Genomic DNA, 17009 nt, shown 5'->3' with positions numbered 1-17009 from the left:
TTATCCTATTGCTTTAACAAACTCAAATTAGTTTGTTTGATACACATTCTAGGTGGTAACATGGCCACAAGGAGTCTAATAGATTTAAGCTTAATTCTGGATAAGTTTTATTTTTTTATTTATGATAGTCACAGAGAGAGAGAGAGAGAGAGAAAGAGAGAGGCAGAGACATAGGCAGAGGGAGAAGCAGGCTCCATGCACCGGGAGCCCGACATGGGATTCGATCCCAGGTCTCCAGGATCGCGCCCTGGGCCAAAGGCAGGCGCTAAACCGCTGCGCCACCCAGGGATCTCTGGATAAGTTTTATAAAAATGTCCTTGTCCCTCATGCACCTGACCCTTCTAGATGAAAGTATCAGTAGGGGATAACTGGAAACCAGTGAAATTACAGCCCTGGAATGGACTACTCAGATTTTGTGGAAGTGGAGACAGAGAAAAACCCAGCATCAGGCAGGAGGACACCTTAGACCAACAGATCTTATTTTTTATCTTAGAATCCTCCTATAAACGCCTCTAGGTATAACTAGTAACAAATTTTATTTGTACTTGTATGTTTATTTTTACTTATATGTCTTTGAAATAATAATGTATGTTTTTGAGATTGGAAATAATTATATTTATATTCTCAGAGCAGAAAACATAGTCTTATCTGGGGCCCATTATTAAATTTTAATCATTTTATGTATTTGATGTGAAGATTCCAAGGAAAGAATTCTCCCTTAGAATCAATTTTTTTAAAAGCACTATAAACTGACCTATAATCATTGGTAGAAATTGTACTTTTCAGAGGACAACTAAGAAAAAAAAACACTCTTTCAAACTGATCTCTAATTTGATAGCTGTGCAAACCAAAATAATCTGATTATCTTATTTCATATATGCCATGTATTGTAATAACTATACTTATGTATAGTTTATATTTATTTAATTATGTGTTAGCTTGGGCAGCCCGAGTGGCTCAGTGGTTTAGCACTGCTTTCGGCCCAGGGAGTGATCCTGGAGACCTGGGATCCAGTCCCACGTTGGGCTCCCTGCGTGGAGCCTGCTTCTCCCTCTGCCTGTATCTCTGCCTCTCTGTGTGTCTCTCATGAATAAATAAATAAAATATTAAAAAAATAAAAATTATGTGTTAGCCAAATATTTGAGTATTCTTATGATGGGAAAATACATTTCTTCTAAAATTTTGTCTGTGACTCACTCTGTTTGAAATTTACCACATACCTCTTCATCTCTTTTAGGTCATGCTGATCACAAATTGTTCCTCCTTTCTTATTTTAGACAAAGAATAAAATAGTAAGTGTAAAGCACAGAAGCAGATGGAGAGAAATTTTATGGTAAACATTTTCTTATAGTTTTTATTTACTATACTAATTTACATACTTTAATTTTAAGATTATTACTAATTTTGAAGCTTTAGTCTTCTTTTAATCTTTACTTAATAATTTGCTTCTTTCAATTTTTTCCCTAAGCTTACTATCTTCTTTTTTTTAAATCTATTTATTTATTTGAGAGAGAGAAAGAGACAGAGAGCAGAGGGAAGGGAAGAGGGAGAGGGAGAGAAGCGGACTCTGCGCTGAGCACAGAGTCAGACTCGAGACTTGATCCCAGGGTCCTGAGATCATGACCTAAGCCAAAATCAATAGACCACCGCTTATTTGGCTCAGCCAGTCAGGCACCCTTCACTATTCTATTTCTAAAAACCCCTTCATGCTTCTCTAGGTTTCCATAAAACTTTGTCTATATATTTTTCCCCCACTCATATGAACAAATATTTATATATTTCTATCTCCTTCTGTATTCATTACTCTCATTTAATTTTTTTCAGAATCATAACCTTTAAAGTAAAACTGCCCTTTCTTATTATACACACCAACATGCTGCTTTTGTCTGGGAATACACTGTGTAGGAGTGGAGATGATAACAACATTGATGGGATGGAAATACTACTAAGGCCAGAAAACAAAATTAGTCATGATATTTCATATTCACTTCTCTGAAACTGTATCTCATTAACCATGAAAGAAATGACAGAAAAATCAGGCATTTGAATATAATTAGTTAAGTAAAATGATAAAGTTGTATTAATCCTGTTTATTGATTATTGGGAGGTATGTGTGTGTATATTTTATGAAAATCATTTCCTGATGTACTTTAATGACAATAATCATATTGGTTCTAGAATGCAAACCTCTTAATTGAATAAGGAATGATATCCATCTCAACTCCTGCACAAAATCAAGAGAGAAGAAGAATTTTTCCATGCTTTGAAAGTCTAATTTCCCTCTGATATTTCCTCTTATATAAAAACAATCAACAATTGCTATCATCACATAGATTATTCTCTGGTAGAACTGCAAATTAAAGATGAAATTCTCTGTACAGATACTCTGGAAATGCAAACTATTGTTTGTCCCGGCATATCCATCTTTCAAAACATGAATAAGCATTATGTTATTCTATTTGAAACATCATTTTGCTAACTTTACCTTAAACACTTAAATCACTGTCATTTTTCCATTGGGATCATCAAATTCTCTCCTTTTTCTTTCCTATTTAGACCTGGGAAAATAGAGGACAGTAGTGGGAAACCACACGCAAGGGATAGTGTTTATCCTGGCAGGTCTGACTTATGATACACAATTGAAAGTTGTGTTATTTGTCTTCCTGCTTCTCACCTACTTGCTGAGCATCTCTGGCAACTTAACCATCAGTACACTCACCCTGGTGGATACTCATCTCAAGACCCCATGTATTTTTTCCTTCTCATAAATTTCCTATACTATTACATGCATCCCTAAATTGTAGATCATTTCTATTGTGACACAACCCCATTGCTGCAGATTCATGAGACACACAAAGAGAGAGAGAGAGAGAGAGAGAGAGGCAGAGACACAGGCAGAGGAAGCAGGCTCCATGCAGGGAGCCCCACATGGGACTCGATCCCGGGTCTTCAGGATCACTCCCTGGGCCAAAGTTGGTGCTAAACCGCTGAGCCACCTGGGCTGCCCAAAAACCATTTCCTTTAATTGCTTGCAGCTCAATTGTTTTTTACCTTCCTTCTTGGTGCATCTGAATTTTGCTTGCTGGCAGCTATGTCCTATGACCACTATGTTGCCATTTGTAAGCCCCTGCATTACACAACCATCATGAGCAATAAGATCTGCATGCAACTTGTCTTCTGTTGTTGGTTTGCTGGGTCTTTTGTCATCTTTCCACCTCTCCTCTTAGGCTTAAATGACTTCTATGCCTTCAACATTGTTGATCATTTCTACTGTGCCACAACCCCCCTGCTGCAGATCTCCTGCTCAGACACACAGCTCTTAGAGACAATGGGATACATCTCTGCTTTGGTGACACTCATAGTCACATTGGTAATGGTGATAATATCATATACCTACATTGTATTAAGAATTCTAAAAATCCTTTCAATCAGAGGAAAAAGGCTTTTTCAACATGTTCTTCTCACATGATTGTGATATCCCTTTCTTATGGCAGCTGCATCTTCATGTATGTTAAGCCATCAGTCAAACAAAGAACATCTTATTCCAAGGGAATTGCAGTGCTCAACACCTCTGTTGCTCTACTTTTGAATCCTTTCATCTACACTTTGTGGAACAAGCAAGTAAAAACAGCCTTCATGAACATGGTACACAAAATTGTTTCTTTCTCAAACAAATGAGTATCCTATTATATAACATATATTGGAAATGGGCAAAGAAGTTTCAAATAGTGCCAGCATATTCAATAGTAGCTTTCAATACACAGATTCCTCTTCTTTTTTCGTTTATCCCTATAATATCTTAATCTCATTCAAGCTTTATTCACAAACACTTTGTTCCACAGAAGTTAATGTTCCTTAAGTTAATGTTAAGTTATATTCTTTATTAGATATATACTTTTTCGCATCTTATTTCCTTTTTCCTCTAGATAAAGGAATGAGGTTGAACTACATTTTTCTTATATTTTTAAAAGACTCCATTTATTTGTTTGACAGAGAGAGAGAGAGTCAGAGAACACAAGAAGGGGGAATGACAGAAGGAGAGGAAGAAACAAGGTTCCCGTTGAGCTTGGAGCCCAATGCAGGGCTGGATCCCAGGACCCTGGGATCATGACCTGACTGAAGGCAGACGCTTAACTGACTAAGCCACCCAGGCTCCAGAGCTACGTTTTTCAACATGTCTCCTTTGTCTTTAATTTGTAATTAGTCAAGACTATAAAATGTTGTTTAATTTGAATTATACTTAATGTAACACACTATTCCAAGGTTATTACCATCTTTATTTGTAATCAGGTATATTTTTTTAAATACTGAGTTTATTTACTTACTCATTTTATTTACTTAAAATTAATTTTCATTTATATTTCTATAATATAGTTTAGTAATAATGATTGTGTTTAAAGTAATTAATTTAAAATTTTAACAGATATTAGCCATCATTGGTGATGCTCATCTTTGAAATTGTTTTTCTATTAAAAATGTGATTGTTTTGCTAAAGTATGTTCTATATGAACCAGTTATTTAGAAGAAAACATTTTTGAATAACACTATCTTAAGAAGTAGAATAAAATACAGGCAGGAGGAGGATTACATTAATATATAATCAACTGGACTATATTATATGTTTGGGTACAACTTGTAGAATGAACTGCATCTTAAAAGAGATTTGAGTCACAAATGTGATTTCAAGCATGTTGAAATACATATATATGTATATAAAACACACATATATATGTAAAACACACAAATATATACATCTCTCTCTCTCTCTCTCTCTCTCTCTCTCTCTCTATCTATCTATCTATACAAAACATATTGAGACAGTCTAACTCAGTTGACCCTTGAACAACATAGTGATTGGAGCACTGCCTCCCTGGAAAGTAAAATCCATGTATAACATTTTACTCTCTAAAATCTTATCTGCTGAAAGACTACTATTAATAGAAAGGCTTACTGGTAACATAGTCTATTAACACATATTTTGTATGCTATATGAATTATATATATATATTTTTTAAATTTTTATTTATATGAATTATATTTATATATAATTCTTACAATTCTTACAATAAAATAAGCTGGAGTAAATAAGATGTTAATAAGAAGAAATACATTTATAGTACTGTATGTATTTATAAAAAAAATCCACATATAAGTGAAACAGTGCAGGTCAAACTTGTGTTGTTCAATAGTCACCTGTACAAGTATAACTTAAACTAAGGCTTTCTCAATATTCTGATTATTCTGATCCTACTAATGAGCCAAACAATGAGTTTACTTAAAACAAGTCCAAGTAAAAGCACTAATTTTTGTTGAGATATTCTGATAAAGCTTCTCATTTTTAAATGTCTGTCACTTACAAGTTTGTTACCACAGATTATCTAAACCTTAATAAGGGTCTAGCACTTCTAAACTAAGATATTCCTTTTTTTTTAAATTTTTATTTATTTATGATAGTCACAGAGGGGGGGGGGGGCAGAGACACAGGCAGAGGGAGAAGCAGGCTCCATGCACCGGAAGCCTGATGTGGGATTCGATCCCGGGTCTCCAGGACCGCGCCCTGGGCCAAAGGCAGGCGCCAAACCGCTGCGCCACCCAGGGATCCCAACTAAGATATTCCTATTCAAACTTCTTCCCACTCCCAACTAGATTAAGCTGCACCACCTGCCTTTTCTGTTGTTTGTCTATGACATATCACCTTCTATTATGTCCACTAGAACTGGTACATTTGGCCTCCAAAACCTGCCTCCCTCCCAGCAATTATTACTGTTGGTTTTTGCTTTTTTTTTTTTTTTTTGCTTCTGTTTTTGTTAACTTTTTAAAAATATTTTTTTGTTGGAGTTCAATTTGCCAACATATAGCATAACACACAGTGCTCATCCCGCCAAGTGCCCCCCTCAGTGCCCATCACCCAGTCACCCCATCCCCCCACCCACCTCCCCTTCCACTACCCCGTGTTCATTTCCCAGAGTTAGGATTCTCTCATGTTCTGTCTCCCTCTCTGATATTTCCTTTTTTTTTTTTTTTTTTTTTTTTTTTTTTTTTTTTTTTTTTTAAAGATTTATTTATTCATGATAGACATAGAGAGAGAGAGAGAGGCAGAGACACAGGCAGAGGGAGAAGCAGGCTCCATGCACCGGGAGCCCGACGTGGGATTCGATCCCGGGTCTCCAGGATCGCGCCCTGGGCCAAAGGCAGGCGCCAAACCGCTGCGCCACCCAGGGATCCCCTCTCTCTGATATTTCCGACTCATTTTCTCTCCTTTCCCTTTATTCCCTTTCACTAATTTTTATATTCCCCAAATGAATGAGACCATATAATGTTTGTCCTTTTCCGATTGACCTATTTCACTCAGCATAATACCCTCCAGGTCCATCCACGTCGAAGCAAATGGTGGGTATTTGCCATTTCTAATGGCTGAGTAATATTCCATTGGATACATAGACCACATCTTCTTTATTCATTCATCTTTCGATGGACACCGAGGCTCCTTCCACAATTTGGCTTTTGTGGACATTGCTGCTAGAAACATTGGGGGGGCAGGTGTCCTGGCGTTTCACTGCACCCGTATCTTTGGAGTAAATCCCCAGCAGTGCAATTGCTGGGTCGTAGGGCAGATCTATTTTTAACTCTTTGAGGAACCTCCACACAGTTTTCCAGAGTGACTGCACCAGTTCACATTCCCATCAATAGTGCAGGAGGGTTCCCCTTTCTCCACATCCTCTCCAACATTTGTAGTTTCCTGCCTTGTTAATTTTCCCCATTCTCACTGGTGTGAGGTGGGATATGATTGTGGTTTGGGTTTGTATTTCCCTGATGGCCAGTGATGCGGAGCATTTTCTCATGTGCTTGTTGGCCATGTCTATGTCTTCCTCTGTGAGATTTCTGTTCATGCTTTTGCCCATTTCATGATTGGATTGTCTGTTTTTTTGCTGTTGAGGTTATTAAGTTCTTTGTAGATCTTGGATACTAGCCCTTTATCTAATAGGTGATTTGCAAATATCTTCTCCCATCCAATCCCATCCAGGTTGATTGTTGACTGTTTCTTTTGCTGTGCAGAAGCTTTTTATCTTGATGAAGTCCCCTTAATTCATTTTTGCTTTTGTTTCCCTTGTCTTAATATATTTATCTTGCAAGAAGTTGCTGTGGCCAAGTTCAAAAGGGGTGTTGCCTGTATGCTTCTCTAGGATTTTGATGGATTCTTGTGTCACGTTTACATCTTTCATCCATTTTGAGTGTATCTTTGTGTATGGTGTAAGAGAATGGTCTACTTTCATTCTTCTGCATGTGGATGCCCAATTTTCCCAGCACCGTTTATTGAAGAGACTGTCCTTTTTCCAGGAGATAGTCTTTGCTGCTTTGTCGAATATTATGACCATAAAGTTCCACTTCTGGATTCTCTATTCTGTTCCATTGATCTCTGATCTGTTTTTGTGCCAGTACCACACTGTCTTGATGACCACAGCTTTGTAGTACAGCCTGAAATCTGGCATTGTGATGCCCCCAGCTCTGGTTTTCTTTTTTAATATTCCCCTGGCTATTCGGGGTCTTTTCTGATTCCATACAAATATTAAGATTATTTGTTTCAACTCTCTGAAGAAAGTCCATGGTATTTGGATAGGGATTGCATTGAATGTGAAAATTGCCCTGGGTAGCATGGACATTTTCACAATATTAATTCTTCCAATCCATGAGCATGGAATATTTTTCCATCTCTTTTTCCTCAAATTCTTTCAGAAGTGTTCTGTAATTTTCAGGGTATAGATCCTTTACCTCCTTGGTTAGGTTTATTCCTAAGTATCTTATGCTTTTGGGTGCAATTGTAAATGGGATTGACCCCTTAATTTCTCTTTCTTCAGTCTCATTGTTGGTGTATAGAAATGCCACTGATTTCTGGGCACTGATTTTGTATCCTGCCACACTGCCAAATTGCTGTATGAGTTCTAGCAATCTTGGGGTGGAGTCTTTTGGGTTTTCTATGTACAGTATCATGTTATCTGCAAGGAGGGAGAGTTTGACTTCTTTTTGTCACTTTTTTTTATAAATTTATTTTTTATTGGTGTTCAATTTGCCAGTATATGGAATAACACCTGTTGCTCATCCTGTCAAGTGCCCACCTCAGTGCCTGTCACCCAATCACCCCCACGCACCGCCCACCTCCCCTTCCATCACCCCTAGTTTATTTCCCAGAGTTAGGAGTCTTTCATGTTCTGTCTCCCTTTCTGATATTTCCCACTCATTTTTTTCTCCTTTCCCCTTTATTCCCTTTCACTATTTTATACTGGCTTGAGTGCAATTGAATTTTTTCTTGTGGTTCCTCAAGCGAATGTTTATCTTTGAACTAGTACTTCACAGACTCTTTGCAGATGCCCTTAAGGATTTCTGTAGTTATACATTAACTATTTGAATAATGCAACCCTTATTAGTGAATAAAAGGGTTCAAATAAGTTTACTCTTTTAATCTAAGCAATAATCGTGTTTTCCAAGGACTTGAAATTCCTAATTATGAAGCTTTCAGAAGAAATGGAAATTAGAATTATGAGATTAGAGTATTGAAAAAATGTTTTTAAATAGTTTTAGAAGATTCTCAGCATCATTGAATGAAAGTAAGAGTAATCATATTTTTAGTAATAAATTAAAAAAAAATGCTTGCAAATTTGTAAGTCAAATGAGAATTCCCTTTTGACCAAAATTTCTATAAAAATACCAAAGTCAGGGATCCCTGGGTGGCACAGCGCTTTAGCGCCTGCCTTTGGCCCAGGGCGCGATCCTGGAGATCCGGGATCGAATCCCACATCGGGCTTCCGGTGCATGGAGCCTGCTTCTCCCTCTGCCTGTGTCTCTGCCTCTCTCTCTCTCTCTGTGACTATCATAAATAAATAAAAATTTAAAAAAACACCAAAGTCAGTTTTTTTGTTTGTCGAATTCTAAAAACAGTGGCAAGCAATTGAGGTCAGATGCATTTACATAGGGTTTCTAAATAGATTGAAGTATTAATCTAATTACCACGAACAAAAAGAAATGAGGTAGATGAAAGATATGGTTCTATCACTTCCCTAAACCAAAATTAAGGGTGGAATATCTACACAGGAAATAAATCTTTCCTGGCTGGAAGTTTACTGAATTTTTTTAATATGGGGGCTTACACTATTGTTTCCAAAGGAAAAGAATCTGTGCATTTTTTCTTCAGGTCAGAATTACTTAACATAATTTTGCTAGGTAGAAAACAAACTGGAATTGAGAGAAAGATTTTGGTAAATAAACCTTATGTCAGGTAATGATTTGACACTATGCTGCTATGGAAAACATTGCATTTATTTTACAATTTTAGAAAACAGATTAGTATCATAGAGTATATTGGTTATATTCCAGACATAGGAATGAAAGAAATAGGAATAATATCTACATTTGTAAGACTACCAAGGTGAGTCTTACACAAAACCTTTCAACATTACTAAAATACTAAGTTTAAGTCCAAAATACAGTTGTGGTATACAGATCCCTTCAATTTCTCTAGGCTTGTTTTCTCTATCTGTATAACAGCATATGAAGTACTAATTGAACCACATTTTTGAGCATTCAAAATAAGTGATATCTTTTACTGAGTGCTAAACAGTTTTAATAGCATATATTTAATGAACTATGAGATGTGGATTAAATTTCTCCTATTATTCTCCTATTCTCCTATCTGGGGTCCCCAGATGCTCAACTGTTAAGCATCCAACTCTTGGTTTTGGCTCAGATCCCGATCTCAGTGTCCTGAGATCAAGCCCCTCATGGGCTCCAGGCTCAGCGAGGAGTCCACTTCCCTTTCCCCCTGCTCACCCCTACTCCCTCCCACACACTTTCTCTAAAATAAATAAAATAAAAACTTTAAAAGAATTTTTCTCAAAAGAAAAGAATTTTTCTCCTACTTTATATTTGGAAAATCTGAGGCACAAAAATTTTATATATTCTGTGCAGTATTCCATTTTGTATTTGTAAGAAAACCTTTAGTGGATTCAGGCTGAATATCTCGAAAACCCTTTTTTAAAACATGAGATATACGAATTCTCCAAATGTGTGTCATTATCTAACACCTCTGTGCTATTTGCATACATTTATAACTCAGTCTTCTTTCCTTATGTATATTTTTAGCCTCAATATAATTATTACCTTCTTCTTTTTTTTTTTTTTTAATTATTACCTTCTTCTAAAAGTCCTCCCAGAACTCCAAAATTACTTAGAAGCTATACGGTATGCCCTATTGTATTTTTTTTTAAGATTTATTTATTTATTTATGATAGAGAGAGAGAGAGAGAGAGAGAGAGAGGCAGAGACACAGGAGGAGGGAGAAGCAGGCTCCATGCCGGGAGCCCGACGTGGGACTCGATCCCGGGATTCCAGGATCACGCCCTGGGCCGAAGGCAGGCGCTAAACCGCTGAGCCAGGCAGGGATCCCTGCCCTATCATATTTTAATATCCTTTTATGACAACACTAATTATACACTATATATCAATCTTAGAGTTAGGTGTTTGTCTCCTTACTTAGGGACAAGCTTCTCAAGCATAAGGATTGAGAGCCTTGCAACATCTGAAATAAGAGAGATACACAATATATGTTTAATCAATTAACAAATTACATATAGCAAATTATACTTATAAAAGGCATATTTTATTTAAAGTCATGGTTTCTAGTAGCTAATATACAATAAAAATGCTATTTAAATTGAACACCAATAAAAAATAAATTTATTATTTAAAAAATGCTATTTAAAGCTTGCATTACCGACTTGAGAGAGTAAGTTATTGTAGCAGGGTGTTTTCATTAGGAAGAATACAATGTGAGGGTGAGACTGAGCTGCAGGATTCTTCAAGAGAATGTCCTATATGAGATAAGTAATGAAATAGAAAAACATGATCAGAAGAAATGAATAAGGGCGCCTGGTGGCTCAGTTCGTTGAGTGTCTGCCTTTGGCCCAGGTCATGATCCCAGAGTCCTGGGATCAAGCCCAGCATGGGACTCCTTGCTCAGCAGGGAGCCTGCTTCTCCCTCTCCCTCTGGCCCCCACTCTGTTCCTACTCTCTATCTCAAATAAATAAAATCTTTTTTAAAAAAGAAATGAATGAAAGATTTTTTGTTTTTATGGCAATGTTGTGATTTGTAGCAATTATTACAATTGTTTTTTTGAAAGACACAACCTTTTTTGTAACATATCCCAAAATATTTCTTTCACCTGCTGGTTCCTTAGGGTATAAATGAAGGGATTTAGTAAAGGGGCAATTGAGGTATACAGCAAAGCTACATCTTTGGATACAGTCACCCTTTCTTTGGCAGATGGCTTAATATACATAAAGATGCAGCTCCCATATGTCATGGAGACAACAATCATATGGGAAGTACAGGTGGAAAAAGCTTTGGTCCTTTGCTGTGCAGAAGGGAATTTCATAATGGTCTTCATGATGAAAGTGTAGGAGAGAACCACTAACACCAATGTGACCACAAGTGTCACCACAGCGAATATGAAAGACATCAATTCTAGGACATGTGTGTCTGTGCAGGATATCTGCAGGATGGGGGAAGTTTCACACATAAAGTGATCAATCGTTTTGGAAGCACAGAAATCCAGCTTGAGTCCCATGAGCAATAGGGGAAAGATGATTAGGAATCCAGTCAGCCAGGAAGAAAGTACAAGCCAATAGCACACTCTGCTGTTCATTATGATTGAGTAATGCAAGGGTTTAGAGATGGCAACATAGTGGTCATAGGACATAGCAGCCAGAAGGTAAAACTCTGCAACTCCCAGTAAAATAATAAAAAATAATTGAGCCACACAGTTATTATATGAAATGTTTTTTTTCTTTAGTCACTATGGTTTTCAAGTATCTGGGAATACATACCGTTGTGAATATGATTTCTAAAAATGAGAAATTACGGAGAAAGAAATACATTGGCATCTTGAGGTGAGGATCCAGCAGAGTGAGGAGGATAATGGTTAAGTTCCCCATCAGGCTCAATGTGTAATTAAGAAATAAAAACACAAAAATCACAACTTGCAATTGTGGGTCATCCGTCAGTCTTATGAGAATAAACTCTATTTCCGTTGAATGGTTTTTCATCTCTCTTTTATAAGCCTTATCAAATATACATAAGAAAAGAGGACAAAGTCAAATATATACATAATATAATATACTGTAGCATAATGTAAATTAACCTATATGTACACACATTAACATATATATATATAACTATATAAAACCTAAATATATATAAATAGGCCTAAATGTATATAAATTGAATATATAGAAATGAACCTAAATACATATAAACTAAATGAATAGGTGCAGCCTGGGTGCCTCAGCGGTTTAGCGCCGCCTTCCGCCCAGAGTGTGATCCTGCGGTCCCAGGATCGAGTCCCACATCGGGCTCCCTGCATGCTTCTCCCTCTGCCTGTGTCTCTGCCCCCTCTCTCTCTCTCTGTGTCTCTCATGAATAAAATAAAATTTTAAAAAACCCTAAATGAATATATATATTAATTACATATTTTAACTAAATATATATATTAACCTAAATATTTATATATGTACCTAAAGTGGAAAAGGACACATATTCTCTAATTTATCTATTTGTAAATTATTTTTCCATCTGAAATTTACAATGATACATAATTACATGCTAAAGATAATTCTAACTTCTTTCCTAACCATTTGTTCTCTTTATTGTAATATTTCTCACAATTTTTTCTCTTTTTTTTTAAATTTTTTTATTTATTTATGATAGTCACAGAGAGAGAGAGAGAGAGGCAGAGACAGAGGCAGAGGGAGAAGCAGGCTCCATGCACTGGGAGCCCGATGTGGGATTCGATCCCGGGTCTCCAGGATCGCGCCCTGGGCTAAAGGCAGGCGCCAAACCGCTGCGCCACTCAGGGATCCCTTTTCTCTTGAACTTGAATATTTTCTTTGGCTAATATGCATTTTTACCCATTCTTCCTGAGTCGACTCAACTCTACATGCATAATTTAAATAAAAGAACATGAATCATTTTTAGTGTAGTTTTCCATCATTTTTATTCCACCTGAGCAAAAGACACAAAGTTGTTCTGTGTTTTAGAAATTGTATCTGAGTGATTTTCAAAACCAGGATTTAGAGTTATATATAATTCCTATGATAGTCAATGACTAAGCAGGATTGACTTCCATTAATTAGATAAAGTGAATCTTTTTCTGTACTAAGAATACACAATTATTATCAACTTTCTTGACTGACTAAGCTATGGCATTCAAATGGTTGGTTGTCTTTTAGGAAATATAATAAATACAACAAAGGAAAACATGACAAAAACAAACAACATATTTTAATGAAAATATTCTGTATTTTTTCAATTAACCTTTTTGAGGTGTATTCCTAATGTGTCTACATAATTTGGGTCACTGCTTTTTAATATTCCCCAATATCTTTGTAAAACTATTGATTACTTCAGAAATTATTGTAGGAAAGTAAAATCTGCCATCCCAAAATGTGTCTCTTTGACATGACGATTAATTTAAGATGATTATTTTTAAGAAATGGAGGTCTCAGAATGTTTTCCTTTTTACCTCCTCAAATGTCTAAAAGAATTTAGATAAAAGACTTTCTTCAAAAAGGGAGATATTACCACAAATAATTATGGTTGTTTGTATGCTAATATGAATTGGCAAGATCTAAAATGTGGTCGAGAGGGAGGACCTTAGCAAAGTCTGGTTCTTAAAATTCTTCATGTTCATTCTTTCTGTGTGGCCCAGCAAAAATTTGTTTCCCAAACACTTACTCTTTTTCATTTTCCTTTGAAATCTCTTCCTTGTCTTTGAAGTCCCAGACCCCTACATCCTTTGTAGCTTAAAATGGTAGTCTCAAATGCCTGACTGCCCATAATTCTCATAATCTTACAAAGCTCCCTTCCCATATATATGCTATTAATTTGATATTTTCCTGTTAATGTCTCATGTCAATTTAATTCTTAAACCAGCAAAAAGAATCTGAATAGTAGAGTAAAATGTTTCCTCCCAAACATTATATTACTGTCTGTCCTTTCTAAGTGTAAAAATTCTGTTTATTTCCATGTTATAGTATTCCATTTTACGTGAAACATTCTAGTTTATTTCATTATATGCATTACCTGCAAACTTTTAAAGGAAATAAATTATTAAAGCACTCTGTTATTTTTATTCTTTTGCTTTTGTCTTATTAATATTGCTATCTGTTTCTTAATTTTTTTGTTGGGAAAAGAACAAAACTAAGATGCTCCATGCTTAACGTGGTTTTCTGAAATAGATTTTAGGAATAGCTTAAATTTTATTAATGGCAATTGAAGACGCAGTCTTCAGCTGAGTGGTCACAAACTTTTTTTTATAAAAATGTATATTTATGTTCTTCTTAAAACTCCCAACTTTGCTCTATTTCTGACTTGAAAAAGTATGCTCTAGGAGTTACTCATACAATTTTGGTTACCGCGTGGATCTATCAGACTGTTCTAGAACTATATTATTACATTTGAGAGAAGAGTTGCTCAGCATTTTTTCCATATCACTTAACCAAGGGCAATACTTAATTCATACAGAGAATCAGAGAAAAATGAAATTTAGAAGCAACTGTATTTGAATAAGACAGATTACAATATCTGTTAATACATAGCCAACAAATGACTGTACCATTAAAAACATTTATAGACCTTAAAAATTGAGAACTCAAATTCAACTCCCTGAATTGGACTTGTGCCTTTGATATAACTTCTGATTTTGAAGTCAAGTTAAAATTATAGTTGCTTTACCTCCTTGAACCTATTGTATCTAGTGTTCCCTTAAGTGTGCATGGCAGAGATGTATGTTGACATAATTAATTACGATTTTAGTCTTTTATCATCATATTTTATTTTCTGAGCTGGATACTTACTATGAATGATTTTTGTGGGAAGGACCATGTATATACAGTCCTTCTGTAAAGAATTTCCAAATTCCCTCAGATTCATACTCACTTTGAAGTTCAGAACTCAAGTATTAATAATTTTAATGGACATCCATCTTCTATTCCAGATAAGTTGCATTTTGTGAAAGCTTGTTGTTATTTATTTTTCTCCTGTCCTCAAAAGCTTGTTGTTATAATTGCTGTCATTCAAAACCTCAAAATGAGTAGTTGTACTTTAAAATATAATGAAATAATAAAAAAATAAAATAAAATAAAATAAAATAAAATAAAATAAAAAAAAATATAATGAAATATGGCAACTGAAAAAGACTCGGGGCATCATCTGATGAAAGATAAGCAGCTGTTCCAAGAGAAATTCCATATTAGTCCCTGTACACTTATGAAATGCTGCAGTTTTATCACTTTCTACTTACTACAGACCCAGAGGTTCTACTGAAATAAAACAAAGGAAAAGAAAACCTAAACTTTGGGGATCAAAGGTCCAAAAGTACTAATGACTGGCAATAAGAGACACCACTGTAATCCACTTTAAATAAAAGCTGAAGTAAAAGTATCCCAGAGGAGTATCATAAGTGACTTAGAATAATTGATGAACTATTTAACAGGATCATCATCAGTTCACTGTCCTGGGGCAACACTGAAAAATCCCAGACTGGTTTATACAAGCCCAAGACACTACCTTGCTTCCAATTAGCAAAGAAGCAATTTCAGACATTAATGTAAACCATCTTACACTCTGACACCTGGTAGTGAGTTATATTTACAAGTAACAAGCATAATATTTTATCAAATTAATAAGTTGAGGCTTCAGATGGATGTCTGATGAAATTATTTTGATCCTTCAAGTAAACTGATTTTACCTGTAAAATATATTTTATGTTAATACCCAAAACTAGTGCTCGCTTCGGCAGCACATATACTAAAATACCCAAAACTAGAAATGATCCAATATCCAGCATCTTGTAAATAGTTTAACAAATTACGGCATATGTATATAATGCAATGAATTAGATATTTAAAAAATGATTGAGGGGATCCATGGGTGGCTCAGCAATTTAGCCCCTGCCTTCAGTCCAGGGCATGATCCTGGAGTCCTGGGATCTAGTCCCACATCGGGCCCCTTGCATTGGGCCTGCTTCTCCCTCTGCCTGTGTCTCTGCCTCTCTCTCTCTCTCTCTCTCTCTCTCTATCTCTGTCTCTCATGAATAAATAAAACAGTGTTTAAAAATGATTGAATCTTAGAAATATTATGCTAAGTGAAAGAAGCCAAATGCAATATCTATATACTCTATGATTCTATTTCTATAATTCAGAGAAACACTGAACTATAAGGGTAGAAATCTAATCAAAAGTTTTAGAGGCTAATAGTGAGAAGTGAATGACCATAAAAGTGTCATGAGAAAACATTTTACAATGGATATATTTTATATCTTGATTGCAGTAGTGGTTGCATGACTATATATTTTTCAGAGTTCATCAAAATATATCCCCCCCAAAAGGTGATCTTTTTTGTAGTTAAATTCTATCTCAATAATCTGGCAAATATATTTGGATGTGACCTACTTTTTTTTACTAGATTACTAATTAGATTACTTAGATGTGTACTGTCCGATATGACAGCCATTAGCCACATGTGGATATATGCATTTAAATTTAAAGTGATAAATATTAAATTTAAAATTAAATATTTAGTTCCTCACTTGGGGGTCATGGGACGGGGGACTGCTACTGTGCTAAGATCTAAAATCACCAAAATTAACAGTAATTTATCATCTCAGCCTTCCTCTGGGAGTTACATGCCTTCATTAGACTCTAAAGTTCTAAACTGATTCCATCAGACAGATTCTCCCAATGCAAACGATGCCCAGGTAGGGAGCAAGATTCTGTGTGCTTCCTATTTCACCATCTTCTTAAAGTTCCCTCAAGGATCCACTCATTTTCATGACATTGAAAATGACATGTCATTTTCATGACAAGGTTGTGAACTCCAAGTAAATAACATACTTGACTGTAACAGATTCATATTTAAAGTCAATATATTCCTCTTTTTTCGACATTGATCAGTGTATCAA

At 35.7% G+C, this 17009-nt stretch overlaps 2 pseudogenes; one reads left to right on the top strand and one right to left on the bottom strand.

Annotated features, from left to right (window-relative positions):
- Positions 1-311: 311 nt before the first annotated feature.
- LOC144319191 (olfactory receptor 6C74-like) lies at positions 312-3985 on the top strand (annotated as a pseudogene).
- Positions 3986-10649: 6664 nt separating this feature from the next.
- On the bottom strand, positions 10650-12096 carry LOC144318699 (olfactory receptor 6C6-like; annotated as a pseudogene).
- Between the last annotated feature and the right edge of the window lie 4913 nt (positions 12097-17009).

Source organism: Canis aureus, chromosome 8 (genome assembly GCF_053574225.1).
Source record: "Canis aureus isolate CA01 chromosome 8, VMU_Caureus_v.1.0, whole genome shotgun sequence".
NCBI classification, from domain to species: Eukaryota; Metazoa; Chordata; class Mammalia; order Carnivora; family Canidae; genus Canis; species Canis aureus.
Note: the sequence above shows the minus strand (reverse complement) of the source record. Positions and strands in the feature narration are given on the sequence as shown.